Genomic DNA, 15,808 nt, shown 5'->3' on the forward strand with positions numbered 1-15,808 from the left:
ATATTTTCCCCCATGCTTTTCCCATTGTCTTTTCACAGAAGGCTATTTATATCGATTTGCATATTCAAAGAGGCATAATTCTGGGAGGAGTTGGGGCGGGACAGAAGGTGCGTGCACATGCGTTACTTTTCACGCTGATCAGGATTTATGTAGTGGAAGAACGAAAAAGTTTGTGTACGCACAGATTCCTGCATCTGGATTTTTCTGTGCGTACGCACATTCCTGCTTTTGTGCTTATGCCATGTTATAGTGTGAGTTCTTCGCACGGCGTTATACATGAGGCCCCTGGTAGTGGGAAATGGGGGCTTTGTGCAGTGACCTTGTTTAGTTTTTATATAAATTGGTTACTGAACTCCTTAAGACACGGTGGCATTTAGTAGTCACACATTTAAAGGAGATTAATTTATTGAATGCTTTTTTGTTTTCTTTTTCTATGTGTTGAGACACAATATTCTTAAATAATTTTCTTTAATAACCACTGTTTACTCTTTGTATTAAAAAGTCATGTATGTCTCCTCATTTACTTCTGGTACATCTCAGTCATGAAATACAAGATGCTTCAACAGGGGGCCGGTACCCATTTGTTGCTGGCAATAGGGCATTAAATTTGTTTATGAAATGTTTACAGAAATATATAATGTATATTTTTAGCCCTGGCAGTACTGCAATTAGCTGTTTCAGGCCTAAAATTTAAAAACAGCTACACTCTACAATTTACAAATCCGAAATTCTAGTTAACCATTTAATGAGGGAAATAGCAAGTATTTAATTGTGTCAAAGTTTAAGTTTATTAATGGTTTAAAAGCAAACAAGATCAGTGTGGTGCAGTGATTAAGGCTTTAGATCTCAAACTATGAGGTTGTGGGTGACCCAGAATAAGGCAGTGCACCTGTCTGTGCTCCAATTGGAAAAACAAAAGAAATGTAACCAATTGTATGTCAGATGTTGTAAGTTGCATTGTATAAAAGTGTCAGCTAAATAAATAAATGTAAATGACTAGTCCATCCAACTCAATTAGCTATCCCACTTCCATCCAGACTTTTTATAAATTTTCAAGGCTTCTACTTCAGCTTGGCTTAGTGGTTTGTTTTAGATTCACACACAACAATCTATAATCTCCAGAGGGTTTGTCTGACAGCTGCAATTGATTCATTAATTAAATTCTTAATTATCTTCATTGATTAGGAATGAATTGGAAGCTTAATGAGAGGAGTTGAACCTGATGGTCACATTTAATTGCAGACACCTGTACAAATAGAGGGATGTATATGTTATTTTCTACTATCAATCAATTGTCTTTTTTTTTAACCAGTAATTATGTTGTGAGGATGTAGTTTTGAATTAGTGTCAAACATTAAGAAAAGCTTTGAGACTTCTGGTTCTCTGAAGTTAGGCACAAATTAAAGCAAAATTTGTAGAATTTGTAAGTAGGGGCAGTGAATTAGTGTAATTAAGAATTGTTTCAACCCTAATGCAGTGATGGCTTGTCTCCAGCCCCCCAAAACGGAACATTAACCTTCATTTGTAAATATTCACTGTGATATGAATATGGTTAAGTGACCAAAATTAAGAACTCGTATAATCTTGCATTGTTGCTGTTGTTTGTGGGGTCTTTAAGAAAAACTTTTAAACAGTATGAACTGATTATTAAAATATATATAATATATATTTTAGATTATTAGAATACAGTTTGGTAGAGCTAGGCTACCTTTGCCAAAACATTGTTAATGAGTACACACAATGTAGATATTTATTTGATCTAATAAGAATTTGTAATGAGGGCTAAAATTATACTCAGGGAGGCTTACAATTACTGTAACTAAGGACTGTACAAAAGGCATTTGTTTTCTGAAACTGGTCTTGTAATTTTTGTTTGCTGTTGTTTCACTTTGTTGCTGTGTATTTATGACATTCAGAATTTTGTGATAATTGTCTATACAATGTCTTTAAACAGGAGTTGGAACTGGTTGCTTAAACGAAAGAAGCTGCCTTCTGACAGTAAGAATATGTACTAATTGAAAAGTGAAAAATAACTCTGAGGCGTTATCTGGAGTTTTTAGGAATGTATGTTTTAATTGATAAGACCTGCTATTACACATAATTTACAAGCCACTTCACAATAACCCTCTACCAGACATCCCTCTAAGATGTGTGTGTGCACAGTTTGCAAAAACCCTGTGTACACGAGTGCACGTATACGCACGAAGAAAATGGCAATACTTAAAAATAAGAATTTAATCTTGACCAACCTCTCTGTTTAAATGCTTTCTCATCAAGATTCGTAAAATTCCACAGATGACAATAATTTGTTGATTTGTGTATTTTCACACTATTAGTCATTCTTTTTAATTAATAATCATTTTATCTTTAATATGTGCGCTTTGTAAAATAAACCTCTGGTTCTGGCATTTTCTTGAATGCTATCCACATCATTATTAAAGTGAAATAGCTAAGTTATACAGTAGAGTATAATTTTATTTCAGCAGCCTACCGAATGTTGTATTGGTATAATGAATAGTATAATTAAATTTGAAAAATGGTTTTAATTTGAAGAATTTAATTGTTGAAAGGTGTAAAATGCAAGCAAACTGCAATAGCTTTTAAATCTGAATGGTGTGAAGAAACTGTTGAAACAAACACACCAATATCCAGTGTATTGAACTCCATGAGATATTTACATATTTACATATGACACGATTAAAAGAGTAGTTTGCTAGTATAGTCCAGGGATTAAAGCGCTCAGAGAGTTCACAACTGGTAAAGTGAGGGATGGTGGCTGGAAACCTGATTTCTTGGAGCACCATCTATCAAGCAAGTCACATACTGCCAGTGTAAGTATGAAGTCTTGGAAGTAAAAATCCTGTTTTAAGAGGAAGACTGGTCAGCAAGTTGCTTGAAAGTCATGCCAAAAAGGAGAAAAGGAATTAGCAAACAGAAGCATTCAAGTAAGTAGAAATTAACGTTGTTATCAAAAGTGTTTTGCAGGCCATTAAAGTTAACATGTCCATTCTCTTTTTTCAAGATATTAACGAGTACATGGCCAAGTATGCATGTATGTGTAACAGGTATCTGGAGAAGTGAAAACTATACACATGAATTCCTTGAACAGCATTGTGCAAAATGATCTCATGGCAGACACAGTGTCAGTAATGTTTCATATAATAACTATTGATGAAAGCACGGACATTTCACTTAACAAATGCTTGATACTCTGTTTGTTTTAAATACAGACCAGTAAATTCATACTAATACAGAATCTTGTTTTGGTGGGACATTACATTTGGAAACATGTGATGCTACTACAATAGTCATTGCGGTCAGGGAATTCTATCAAAAACATAGGATCGACCCTGTGAAAATGGTAATGTGTACATCCAATGGAGCCTTCATTATGTTGGGAAAGACTTAATTATGTTGCTGCGCAGCTGAGAAACAATACCACATTTAGTGCAGCAGCATTGTGTACCACATCAGGAAGACTTGGGGATTATATAAGTTTGTAAAGAAGTACAATTGATCAAAATATTGAAACCTCAATGAGAACTGTCTACACAGTGTTCTGTAGTTATTCCACCAAAAGATGCAATTTTCAAGAAATAGCAAATGCATCTGTATGTGATTCAGTTTCTTTCAGACCTCGAAATGAAGTGCACTTGTTATCTAGAAATTTTGCACTTCTAGCAACTATTTGAAATTATGATGCCCTGTTGGGATATTTTAAAGAAGATGAAGATAACAATCCAATTTCAAAGTATTGTTATAAAATGCTCAACAGCCAACAATTCCAAGTACTGTAACATTCAAAGTACTGAATGATGTGTTAACGCAATTAGCTTAATTAGCTATGACCTCTAAAAAATATGGCTCAACTCCATCAGAAGCTTATCATCTTGCATACAGTAAATTGAATAAGATCAAAATACAGTACCTTGGTGACACTGTTAAAAGGAGTCATTTAGTTACCAGACTTCTGGAGAAGAGTTCTGAAGAAAATTATTCAGTGGACACTAATTCCATATGAACGTCAATCAATATCATAAGGTTGCATTTGAGTAAAAAAATTAAGGAATGGTCTTTGTTTGAATGTACAGCAATGGTAGAATGTGATTACAGTTTCAGAGATGAACAGATCCATTCACTGTGTACAAATTATAAACTTTTTCTTGCAGCGGAAATTGTTGTAATTCAGCAATACAATGACTTCAAATTCTTACCTGTTGAAAAGATCAAAAGCAAATATATAAGCAGTTTCCCAGATATAGTGATATTTGCACATTATAATGATTATTCTTCATATTAGACTGCAAGTGTGGTTTCAGTTTAGTGAACAGATTAAAAACAAAATTAAGGAATTGTTTACAATTGGAACATTTGGAAATGCTGATGCATGTTAAGGGCTATCTTCAGAATGGATTTTCATTAGATCTGGATAGAGTATATTCGGAACGGGTAAGACTGCTGTGGAAAAATTTAAAGGACTTTTAAATTCAGGTATGTAATATAAGAATCAGTATTCCAGTAAAAAAATAACAAATGTTTTAACTTGCATCATTGCTTGTATTCAGTTATTTCAAATGAATTAATTATTTTTTATAGCCAACTAGCTGATAAGAATATTTTAAAGATTTCTGTAAGTTATAACTTGTAATAATTGTTTAAAGGTTTCAATTTTGCATTATTTTATCTTCCATTAGTTGATTATAGTCACTGCATAATGCTGTGTTGTGGAGTCAAAGGCCCACAAGAGTAGGGTTAATTTATATATTCATACTAAGGGGCACCCAACCCCAGTTGTGGCCAGTCTGCCACTTGCGTTGTGAAGAGAGGGGGGGCTGAACGCACCCCAAGGAGATGTGGTCACTCCTCCGAAACCCCCTCTTAAACGGTGATACAATGGGAAATGAATACAGTTTTTTTTTTTACCTCCTCTTTGCTCGATCAGCTGCTGCTGCTGTGCCTCATCATCTGTATCTCAGTCGGCGCTTAGAACATTTAAAAGCCTGTACAGCAGCTGTCCTACTCTTTGACTTTTATTTCCGGCCCCGGGTGTGGTTAAATCTCTTGGCACTCTTGGTTAAGTCTCATCTCGTGGGACGTGAGTTCTTGATATTTTTTAGTTTATAATTTAAAAATGGAATAAGAATCTGAAAATCTAACAACATCACATTAAAGTTTGATAAATTCTGGAAAGAATGATACCAAACATATATATGTAGGTTTTAAAATAAGCACTATCTAAAGTGTGACAAAAAACATGACATAGAAACATCAAATAAAATCATTGCACAAAATCGTTGCACTTTTAGGCTTAGGATTTTATATATAGAGAGTAGATATATATATGTAGCCCACAAATTTTAATTTATCTTAAAAATCTTGTACAAAAGATATTTTTTGCACACTATAAAAAAAATTAAAGGGCTGATCAAATATAGGCTATCCAGCAAAAATCCACACTTGATGTAACTACAAGATTAGGTGTTGCATCAGAGACTTAACATCTAAAATGTTCAGGTTGTATAGTATGGATAACCACATTCTATTTGCTTTTATTTATGGAATTAATAATAATTAAAATTCAAATTTATTAAGCCTGCTTTCCTGCTTGTATATTTTGCTCTTTTTTTCTGCCAAGGACTGGTAAAACAATTCCTTTTCTCAACTAGGTCAATCAAGGGTGACCAAGAGAAAGATAACAGTCCAGAGAAATAAGCGACAGTGACAGTCATACCTGAATGAAGCCAGAGAGAAAACCAGTGGCAGAAACTAGTGGACCATAGTCCTGGGTGCAAGCACATTGCAGCTGTGAACTTTATGCCCCTAAAGCTTGGTAAGTGTAAGAACAGACAAGCAGGAGTAGTTACAAAGGTGTAACATAACTGTTGACTACAGGAAAATAAGTGTAACATATATCTGTCCTCTACAGGAAAATAATCCTTGTATTTAATAAAATGGAATTTGCATTTTCAGCAGAGGTGTCCTCAAAAGCCTTGCTCACATTAAAGAAGCATTTTATTCAGTCTATGAGGCACACATGTGTCACTGCCATTTGCTGCATATTTCTTCTCTTTGTTTTGTCAAAACAAACTGCTTTGTGTGATTAATATTATGTTCCAAAAGGACAGCTATATTAATGTATTTAATCAAACAGACTTACAGTGAATTATTGGAAAATTTCAATAATAGATAAATAAACTTCATTTCAAAACTGTGGGGAATTGCTTATTTTGTTTTACACATTCATCAGTAAAAAGAAAATACTGTTAACAGATTAAAGTTATATTCAGGTTGAGATATAAAATCAGAAGCGTAAAGTTTGACTAATAGCATGTGAATGCTAATTTATTTTTTACTTTTGAATTTAATGTTCACATATACAGTATATTCCTTTTAATGTTATGGCATGCATTCTAATGTTGTCAGTTAAACGCGCTGTTAAATAAATCAATGTCAGCCCAGGAAATCATGTGAGTTTGTTCATAACTGTAGCCTTATTTTGAAGGCTAGGTTTTAGTTTTAAAATGTTAAGTGAATAATACTATCTTTAGATTGCTAAGCCGAACAATTATTTTTCTAAGCAAGCCTCCAGAAGATAACAAAAAGATGAAGTGAGCTAACTGCTTTGACTGCTGTCACTTTAATTGCTAGGCTGGCTTTTCAGCTTTTCATTTGCTTTGTTTAAACCTGGTACCATGGTAAAGAGTGATTGTTCCCTGGCAATATGTCTATTGAAAGCAGGGCACACCTTTACGACACCTGCTTTTCCTTGCAAGGACATTTTTTACATGTGCACATCATTTTCCTATACTATTTGATACAATAAAAACTAGAAAGCATTAAAATACTTTATATGGAATGCATTTTGTGCCCTTCATGCAGAGACAATGGAATTAAAACACCCTCATGCCAATAGGTTACAACTGAAACTAATCTGCACCCATTTTTTTTATATACGAGTATATGTAGAAAAATTTTGCTAATTTTTCTTTCTGCATGTTCAAAAATAAAAACACCCATACATGCTAAAGAGTAATGAAGCAGCTATAGTTTAAGCTTAAGCTTTAGGTTTGGCACAAAATTCTACACTATTCTACACTGTGTATTTCTGACAATATATCCTTGTAAATGTTTTTTGTCTGACCCTAAACAATTATAAAATACATCATAATATAACACATTAAAGGATACCTATTATGCGAAAATATTCAATATAAAAAATTATATTTGAGGATGGAATGCTAATGGTGAAAAAGGAAAGATAGTGCCGTAAAGTAAAAACAAACTAAAATAAAGTAAATGAATCACATGCATCTGATGCTGTGTGCATGTCTAAGGCTTTATAGGTCCACTTGGTTATTGACAAAGCTCTGCAAAGAATGCTAGAAGATTTTCTAGGAGGAAATGATGAAAATCGAGATGACAGTGCTCATAATTAATACTGTTGTGAAAAAACCATTCATCACAAACCTTACAGCCAGAACAAATAAGACTGGAAAAGACTCATTAACCGTCATTAACTGCTGACCAAAATGCCATACAGTCTGACCTGCCACAAAAAGACAATGATCATCTGTGTGTTTTTATCAGCTAACAGAAAAATAGAAATATTACTACTGTGATGGTCCATATTGGCTCCATGCTCCTTGGCAGCTTGAACCAGAATCCATTGATAGTGTAACCAAGAATGAGCTGGGCAAATGAGGACACAAACAAGCAAGAGATCGGTGAAAAGTGTATTTTCATACAACAGTGTTCCAAACAAAAGTACTGTGCAGATCTTCATAATAAGTAAAGTCAATAAGTAATCCAGGATAAATATCAGTGCTCCCTAGTGGATGGTAAAAGTCACAATAAATATTCCAAACAGTTAAAATCCAACACTGGAAAGTAAAATCAACACATTTATTCCTGCCCTTTCTTGGTCCTCATCAAGACCGACTAATATCACCGAACACAGTCCGCCGCACCCTTCTGATCTGCCACCTCCATTGGTACACACAGATTGTGAGTTGCCATCTTCGTTGGTCACCATAACTCCTTCCCAGGCATAATGCCCTAGTCTGGATGCTGCCATATTGGAACCCCTTCCTTCCACTTGCTCACTTGACCTCCCTCACTTGGTGTAGCCACTACCCGGAGCACCCCAACCCTCCATACTGCTCCCAGTAAACAAATCAGCAGTGTGCTGCTGTCAGACTCACCCTTCCACTATTTACACCCTGAACTCAGTGATCACCTTCTCTTTCATTTTCATGCATTTTCTACCGTTCCCCCTTACTCAGGCTTCTCTTATTCTTCTTGGGATGCAGGTGCACTGGTACTAACTATAAGAAGCATTAATGAGGCAAGCAATTGGACTGCATGCATCTGCACATGAATGCACATTCTATTGATAACCCAATTCACACCTTGGAGCCGCTTTGCCACACTATCACATACACACCTGCACCCCATAAGCCTTAGTGCTGTTTTATTTATGTATTTATTTTATTAAAATGCCCAACACCATGGACAGCTCTTATGGCAGCTACACAAAACACAGATATTGTGAATAATAAAGTGGTGAAGAAATCAAGTAATCTTAATTTTCAATTTAGATTTCTATTTGTACTGTACTTGACAATACGAATATCTAAAACTCTATTAGTAGCAGTATTAATATTATTGTATTATTGTGGGGTGCAGTAAATATGATTTATGTTTTAATTAGTAATGCAAATATATATGATTTTTGCAATATTCCTATATTTTACACATACAGTAAATTTAGCTTCCATTTAGAGAGACAGAAAACGGTACTGAGAATGATACATTATACGAGTCTTTTTGAAATGTAAAATTCCAGAAATTCAAAAATGTGACAAGAGTTGACAGACAAGAAGAGATGTGTGTGTATATATATATTTATATATATATATATATATATTATATATATATATATATATATATATATATATATATATCTACCACTCATTGGGTGGATTCTGTAAATAATATGTCAATATGATAACAAAAGTTGGAACAGGGCCACACGTTGCTGCTGCTGCTGCTGCTAACTATTGCATTTTGTTTTGTTTTTGTCACCAAGACATTCAGAGTTTCATACTTTTTTATTAAAACCCAGCCACTGGGGCACAACTGAAGAGCCAAAAAACTTCATGTCACACTAGAAACTGGGCTTGTTCCTGACGTGACTCTTTTTTTTTTATCCCTTCATAGCTGCCCCTAATAAAATAAACCAGAGTTTAAAGCCAAATCAAGTGCTTCCTTTCCCTTTAATGTTCATCTGCTTTGTCCTCTACTACATGTTGTGAGGTGTGTGTTGGTGTTTTGAGTAGATATTAAGCTCAAAATGAGCACATGCCCCATTAAAAATAATTTTTCTATAGTTGTATTAAATTATTCTACAACAGTACAGAATTGCACACCATTTGATCTTGAAATCCAAGCATTTCAAATTAAGTGCATCTGGCTGACAGGTTCAAGAAAGTCACCAATTAACATTGGTTGCCTGGGGCCTCGGAAATATAGAGAACCCAATACTGGTAGTTGAAAAGCAGACTTTAATGTCAAGATTGGTTAGAGGATGGGTAAGGCCAGTCCACATACAAGGAGCCTCATAAGAGAGCACCACAATGAGGCAAAAGATCTAGCAGACAATGTTCCACTAGGACACCAGGTGGCAGCAAGCAATGTGGGTCTTGCTACTTATGAAACAATGCAGAAAACAAGAAAGGTACCAAGACAGAGAAGGTTCACTGGTATATTTTTTTACAACGTCACTGTGGCAAATAGCCATTAAGGATTTCTCTGAAAGAGACTTTGGAATGGGATTTAAAAGACACTCTTTGCCAGGATTTCTCAAGATTGTCGGTTGGTCAACAGCAAGGAGACAGACAATAAAAGAGAGTGGAGAAGAATGGTAGAAAAGGTAGTGAAGTATCAGCAGGTGTGAAAATAGAGGAGCAACCAAGTGCTTGCTTGTTCTGAACATCCTATGCCAACAGCTCCAGTGTGATGCTAGGTTTTTGCTTTTTATTGATTTCTTAAGATGCTTTATATTCTTCTTTTGCTCACCCTTTTCTCTGTGCACGGTTTTATAAAGCTATTATTTTTCACAATTTCTTGACACTTTGGCATTTCCTCCTCTTGCAGCGCTCCTGTTAACAAAAGAAAAATGTTATGTTGTCAAATTACCGGTAATGAATTGGTATGCTGACATCTTTAAAATAAGATAGAAATCCACTGGAAAGGCCACATTACATCAGATAAATAAATAACTATCTATTTTGGTCAAGCATCTGTCTGAAGAAATACTTTGGCAATTATTGTTGGAAAAAAAAAATTCAGTCATGATTCTTGGATGAAGCAAAAGTAATAGTAGAATGATTAATATCCGCTGTTATATAAATAAATAAAGCAACTATAGAACTCAACAAGGATACTGGAAAGTTATGTTCTGATTTGTAAAGATGACATCTTTATTGTTGATTTCTTATGAAAAAAATTGGACAAAGATATAGGAGCTTGGTGTCCAGAGGCAATGACTGATGATATTGTACTGTCCAGATTGCAACATTAATTTAAGAGGAAAGAATTGGAGGAAGTCACTTTTGTTTGAGAAAAAAAAGATAATGAGATTATCAGCCTTTATTTTCAGATAAGACTATTTAAATCTGTTTAGCCAGGGGAAATCAGGGTATTTTGAAGTTTTTAAATGTGTATGTTTTTATCCCACAGTATATCTCCTGTGTTTTTTTTTATAAAGTACAAACAAACAGGACCAGTTTGATGTACGAGGGATGTTCAGAAAGTTTCCGCACTTTTCTTTAACTATATTTATTAAGAATTTCAAAAACAAATGACATCACTTTTCTACATATTCAACTTTCTTTGCGATGCAATTTTCCCAGTGTTGTAGAATTTTTTTGTCATCGGCAAAAAATGTTATTGGTTGAGCATTCAGGCATTGAAGCACCACTGCATTCACATCAGGGTTCTTCCTTCATTCCTCGTGGTCGTGGCTGTAGCTGGATGTCTGGAGTGCTCTGCATCCATCTGGACTAATAGGGCCTTTTTCAAACATTTCAATCCATACATAGACGACTCTACTAGACAGAACTTTATTGCCATACTGAGCAAACATGCAGAGATGAATTTATGCTCCTGGCACACCTTCTGCCCACAGAAAGTGTATGACAGAATGTTGTTCCACTTTCGTGTAATTTGTAAGTTTTGCATCCATCTTCGCCACAGGGTGATAACTCTTATACTAAACTGCAAGGGCAGCCAGCTTGCCAGTCAGAACAAGTCACATGACACTCTCAAACATGACCAATTACTACTCTATTCACCTTCACCGTTTACTACGAAAATATAGAACGTCCCTCATAACAGAGCTTCACATACAACAGTGGTGTAGAAAGAACTGGAGATTAAACCACAAGGTGTTTAGTGTACTTTCTGTCTTAACTGCATGTGTGTGACATGAAGCAAGTCAACACACTGAAGCTCCAAATATACGTAACATTAATGCATGCAACGCAAACATATTTTGCAAGTTGCCTTAAAGGTGTCGTATAATTTATGCTATAATAATAATAACACATTAGTGACAGAGGTAAGACAACTCTTGTGTTCTGTGTGTTTCATGAAGATTACACATTGAGAGAAAATGAGATGATCAGGAACCAAAAGCTGTTGAATACCTAGATGACTCATGTTAGAAAAGGTAAAAAGTAACAGACGGGGACGGTATGGCAGGGGCTGGGTCAGGATTCATATGCAAATACAATTTTTACTTGGGAATGATGATAATGGGTCTTATGACAGCAGTAGTCATACAAATTAGAACATTAGAACAATCTAGACACGAAGAAGCCCAACAAAGCTCACCAGTCCTATCCACTTAATTCTTCCAAAATAATATCAGGTCTAAGTATGAAGGTCCCTAAAGTCCTACTGTCTACCACACTACTTAGTAGATTATTCCATGTGTCTATGGTTCTTTGTGAAAAGAAAAACTTCCTAATGTGTATGCACAATTTACCCTTAAGAAGTTTCCAACTGTTTCCCCATGTTCTTGATGAACTCATTTTAAAATAATAGTTTCAATCCACTCAACCCAGGGGTGGGCAAAGTCATTCCTGGAGGGCTGCAGTGGCTGCAGGTTTTTGTTCCAACCCAATTGCTTAATAAGAAGCACTTATTCCTCTAGAAACACTTCTGCTTCATTTTAGTTAACTCCCTTATTAAGATTTTGAACCCTTATTGCTTATTTAAGTCTTAAACAGCTGCATTCTCAGTTTTTAATTGCTCCTTATTAACAATAAGATGCAAATGACAAAAGAAACCAGCAGTTATCCATTTTGCTTGTTACCCTTTACACCTCTGTGTATTTATTGTGCACTGTTTGGTTTAATTAAATACTTGGAAGGAAAGAGAAGAGAAAAAAGTGAAGGATTGAGAATTACCCCTCCGTTTTACACGTCAAAGTATTTGGATGATATCCTTAGAATGTAAAAAAAAATGTAGGATATGAGAATGACTTGACAAAGCAGAGTTTAAGCACTAACAAGCCATGAAGTGTAATTATTGGCAAGGTTTGTTTTCTAATTAAGCAACTGGGTTGGAACAAAAACCCGCGGCCACTGCGGCCCTCCAGGAATGACTTTGCCCACCCCTGACTCAACCGATTCCCTTCATAATTTTAAACACTTCAATCACGTTCCTCTTAATCTTCATTTGCTTAAACTTTAAAGACTCAGCTCTTTTAATCTTTCCTCATAATTTATCCCCTGTAGGCCTGGAATCAGCCTTGTCACTCTTCTCTGGACTTTTTCCATTGCTGCTATGTCTTTTTTATAGCCTGAAGGCCAAAACTGTACACATTAAAATTGTATGGGAAGGGCAATTGGTTGGGAGGCCTCTTGGGATGAGGAAGAAATGGAAGTGTTGCTGTGTTGTTCAAGAGATTGTAGGGTTCCTGAACTTCCTTCTCTGTTTGTGAGGCAGGGCCTACAGTTATTCAAAAGATCAAAAACATTTTGCTTTCAGTGGTAACTATAATGGTTCTGGTGTGACATAATAAGTAAATACCTGTTGATTAAACAGAAAAATCTTTGTGCCAAATTTACTGATATATCATAGTGGTTAAAGTACTCTGAAAAAAGCTATTGCTCCAAATAAGTAAGGTGTTTATAGTACAATGCTGTAAAGCTCAAATGTAATACCATAAGTTTATAGAGATTTTAAAAGGAACCCATCTTAATCATTTGAAGAGTAATGCCAGAACAAAAGAAACAGTATTTGAGTAATGCAATTTTACACTTGAAAATGAAACTGTTGTAAAGTGGACAATAAATCAGTATATTATTGCTATAATCAGTATGGACTAATGTCTAGAATATTAGCTTTTAAATAACAAAGACCCAGATTCAGTCCTTCCCTTCACCTCACTCTGTTACTATTAGCAAGTCACATAAACTTCCTATGTTTCAGTTATAAATAGTATGTATAAAACTGTAAGTATCCTGATCGTATGTGTCATTTTTTGATAAAGACAGTTACCTTATAACAAAATTACATAATATTCACAGACCTGCTTAATCCAGTTCAGAGTGGAACAGGTCTGTGATAGCAGAATTATGAACACAGACAGGAAACAGCCCTGGACAGAGTACGTCCATTACTTACACCAATCCAATTTGAAATCACCAACTAACCCAACCAATATGTATGTGAAGATGAGGTAGGAAACTGAACCATTTAGAGGTGTGTATGTGGTAGTGTGTCTATGCAGCAGATGTGAGGCAGCAACCATGCCTTCCAGTAATAATACTAATAATAAGAAGAAGAAGAATAAGAAGCAAAACTTTTACATCTGCTGTGTGTAAAATGATTTTTAAATGCAAACAAAAATTAAGAAATAATGCATTTTTTATGCTGTCAAAATAAGTCTTTAAGCACGTGCCCACTTTGTGAATGCTCAGTGGTACTTCAGAACGTATTATAAACTGGCATCTGCAGTCTAAATTGACCTCGACGTGGGCCTCTACACAATTTCTGTAAGAGCATCAATCTGGTCAGTTGTAATATAAGAGAATAAGAATTATTGTTTTTATTTTAAGAATATGAAATGTCATTTTTCTGTGGTTACGATAAAGAATCATTGCCCTAATCTGTATTATTGATATCTAGGCAACCATAAAATAGGATGCTGACATCTACTTTGAGCTTTCAGGCCCTAAAACCAAATCAATTCCAGTGCACCCAAGCAATAAATACAGAATGAAGCTGTGACCCGTGTCTCTGTAAACTACATAAATGTAATGACTTTTCACTCTAGAGATTAATTTTTATTTTCAATTTCAAATACAAAAGGATTTTTTTATTGATGAAAATAAATGGGTTCAACTTGCTGGAGTTTTCAAGACTCCACATATAAATGTAAAATTATATTCAAAGCGGATAATCAGGTTCTGCATCATAAAACCAAACAGTGGGCAAATCTAACCAACTACAGAATGCAAATAGAGCACATGGATTAGTTGTAGGAATCCACATTAAGGGGTATCTGTCTTTGTAAAAGCTTATTAATGACTTAAATATTTTCTGCTCGCAACTGCTGTTTGCAATTCATTTTCTTTAGGCAGGAAGACTGTCATTCCTGCTTAGCTTGCTGTTGGTAGTTTTATGCACTGTAATTGTCTACAGCATCCTAAAATATTGCAATTTACTCTTAACAGCATATTTCATTGAATATGACATACAGGCAGATAAGGCCTTTTTTGGCAAGTACCACTGTAAACACCAACAAATGAAGAGTTAACTCTTGTACAATTTTGTACTGATGATTTTGTGTCATACAAGGCCTTCTCTGTGAAAAAGAACAGGCTTCCCTATCCTGCAACTGTGCTCTATAATCAATATTTGGTCAGCTTATTTCTGAGTTTCATCTGCTAACATATTGTGCTAATAAGTATGAGCTCACATTTCTCCAGGGATTCCTTTAGACAAAAGGGCTTAAAAGCTCCATTACTTTTTTTAGGTTTTTAAAACTGCTAACTAAACTCCTTTCACTCTGATGAGCAAAATAAAATACAGCCATAAACAAACAGTGGATCTGTAAGGGGAAGAGACCGTGATCCAATCATCAGAGGGTATATTTTCCTTTAAAGCTTGGTACATGCATCTTTTGTCTCTCTTTGGACAAGAAAGCTTACTCTCTATCTTAAGAACAAAAAAAATTTTCTTTGGACATGGAAGCTACACTCCATAGAGTCTTGAAATTTGACATCCCAAACTGCCCTAAAATTCAGATTCACCCTTTCAAACTCATGCTTTGTACTAGTGATGGAGACAAATCAGAGAGAAGATGCCATACTTTAAAAATGGAATTTCAAAGCCTCAACATTTATGCAGGAAACACTCTACCCTACAATGTTGCAGAACACATGGCAAAGAGCCTAAAAACAAGCTGAGGAAGATAACACCACACCATGTAAAAAGAAACCAGTGGCATAAAAAAGTTGCACTCTATATTATGGGACAGTCTGGGTTTCATCCATGAATGAAGTAAATTTTTCTTTAATGTGATATTTGTTATTTGTATATTGTGTTATTACTTTTTATAGTTTTATGTTTTGAAAATTTTGTTTTCTAGTGATTTTCAAATTTACTATTTGTGTATTAAATTGGTTTGTCATATAGTAATATATCATGTGGAACCTCAAGAGTTGGGTCCACCATGATATCAGTGCTGAAGGTTCCACATATGCTTGATGAGGCTCAATGTTCTTCAAAGTAA

The sequence above is a fragment of the Erpetoichthys calabaricus genome, chromosome 5, assembly GCF_900747795.2.
Source record: "Erpetoichthys calabaricus chromosome 5, fErpCal1.3, whole genome shotgun sequence".
In the NCBI taxonomy this organism is placed as follows: domain Eukaryota; kingdom Metazoa; phylum Chordata; class Cladistia; order Polypteriformes; family Polypteridae; genus Erpetoichthys; species Erpetoichthys calabaricus.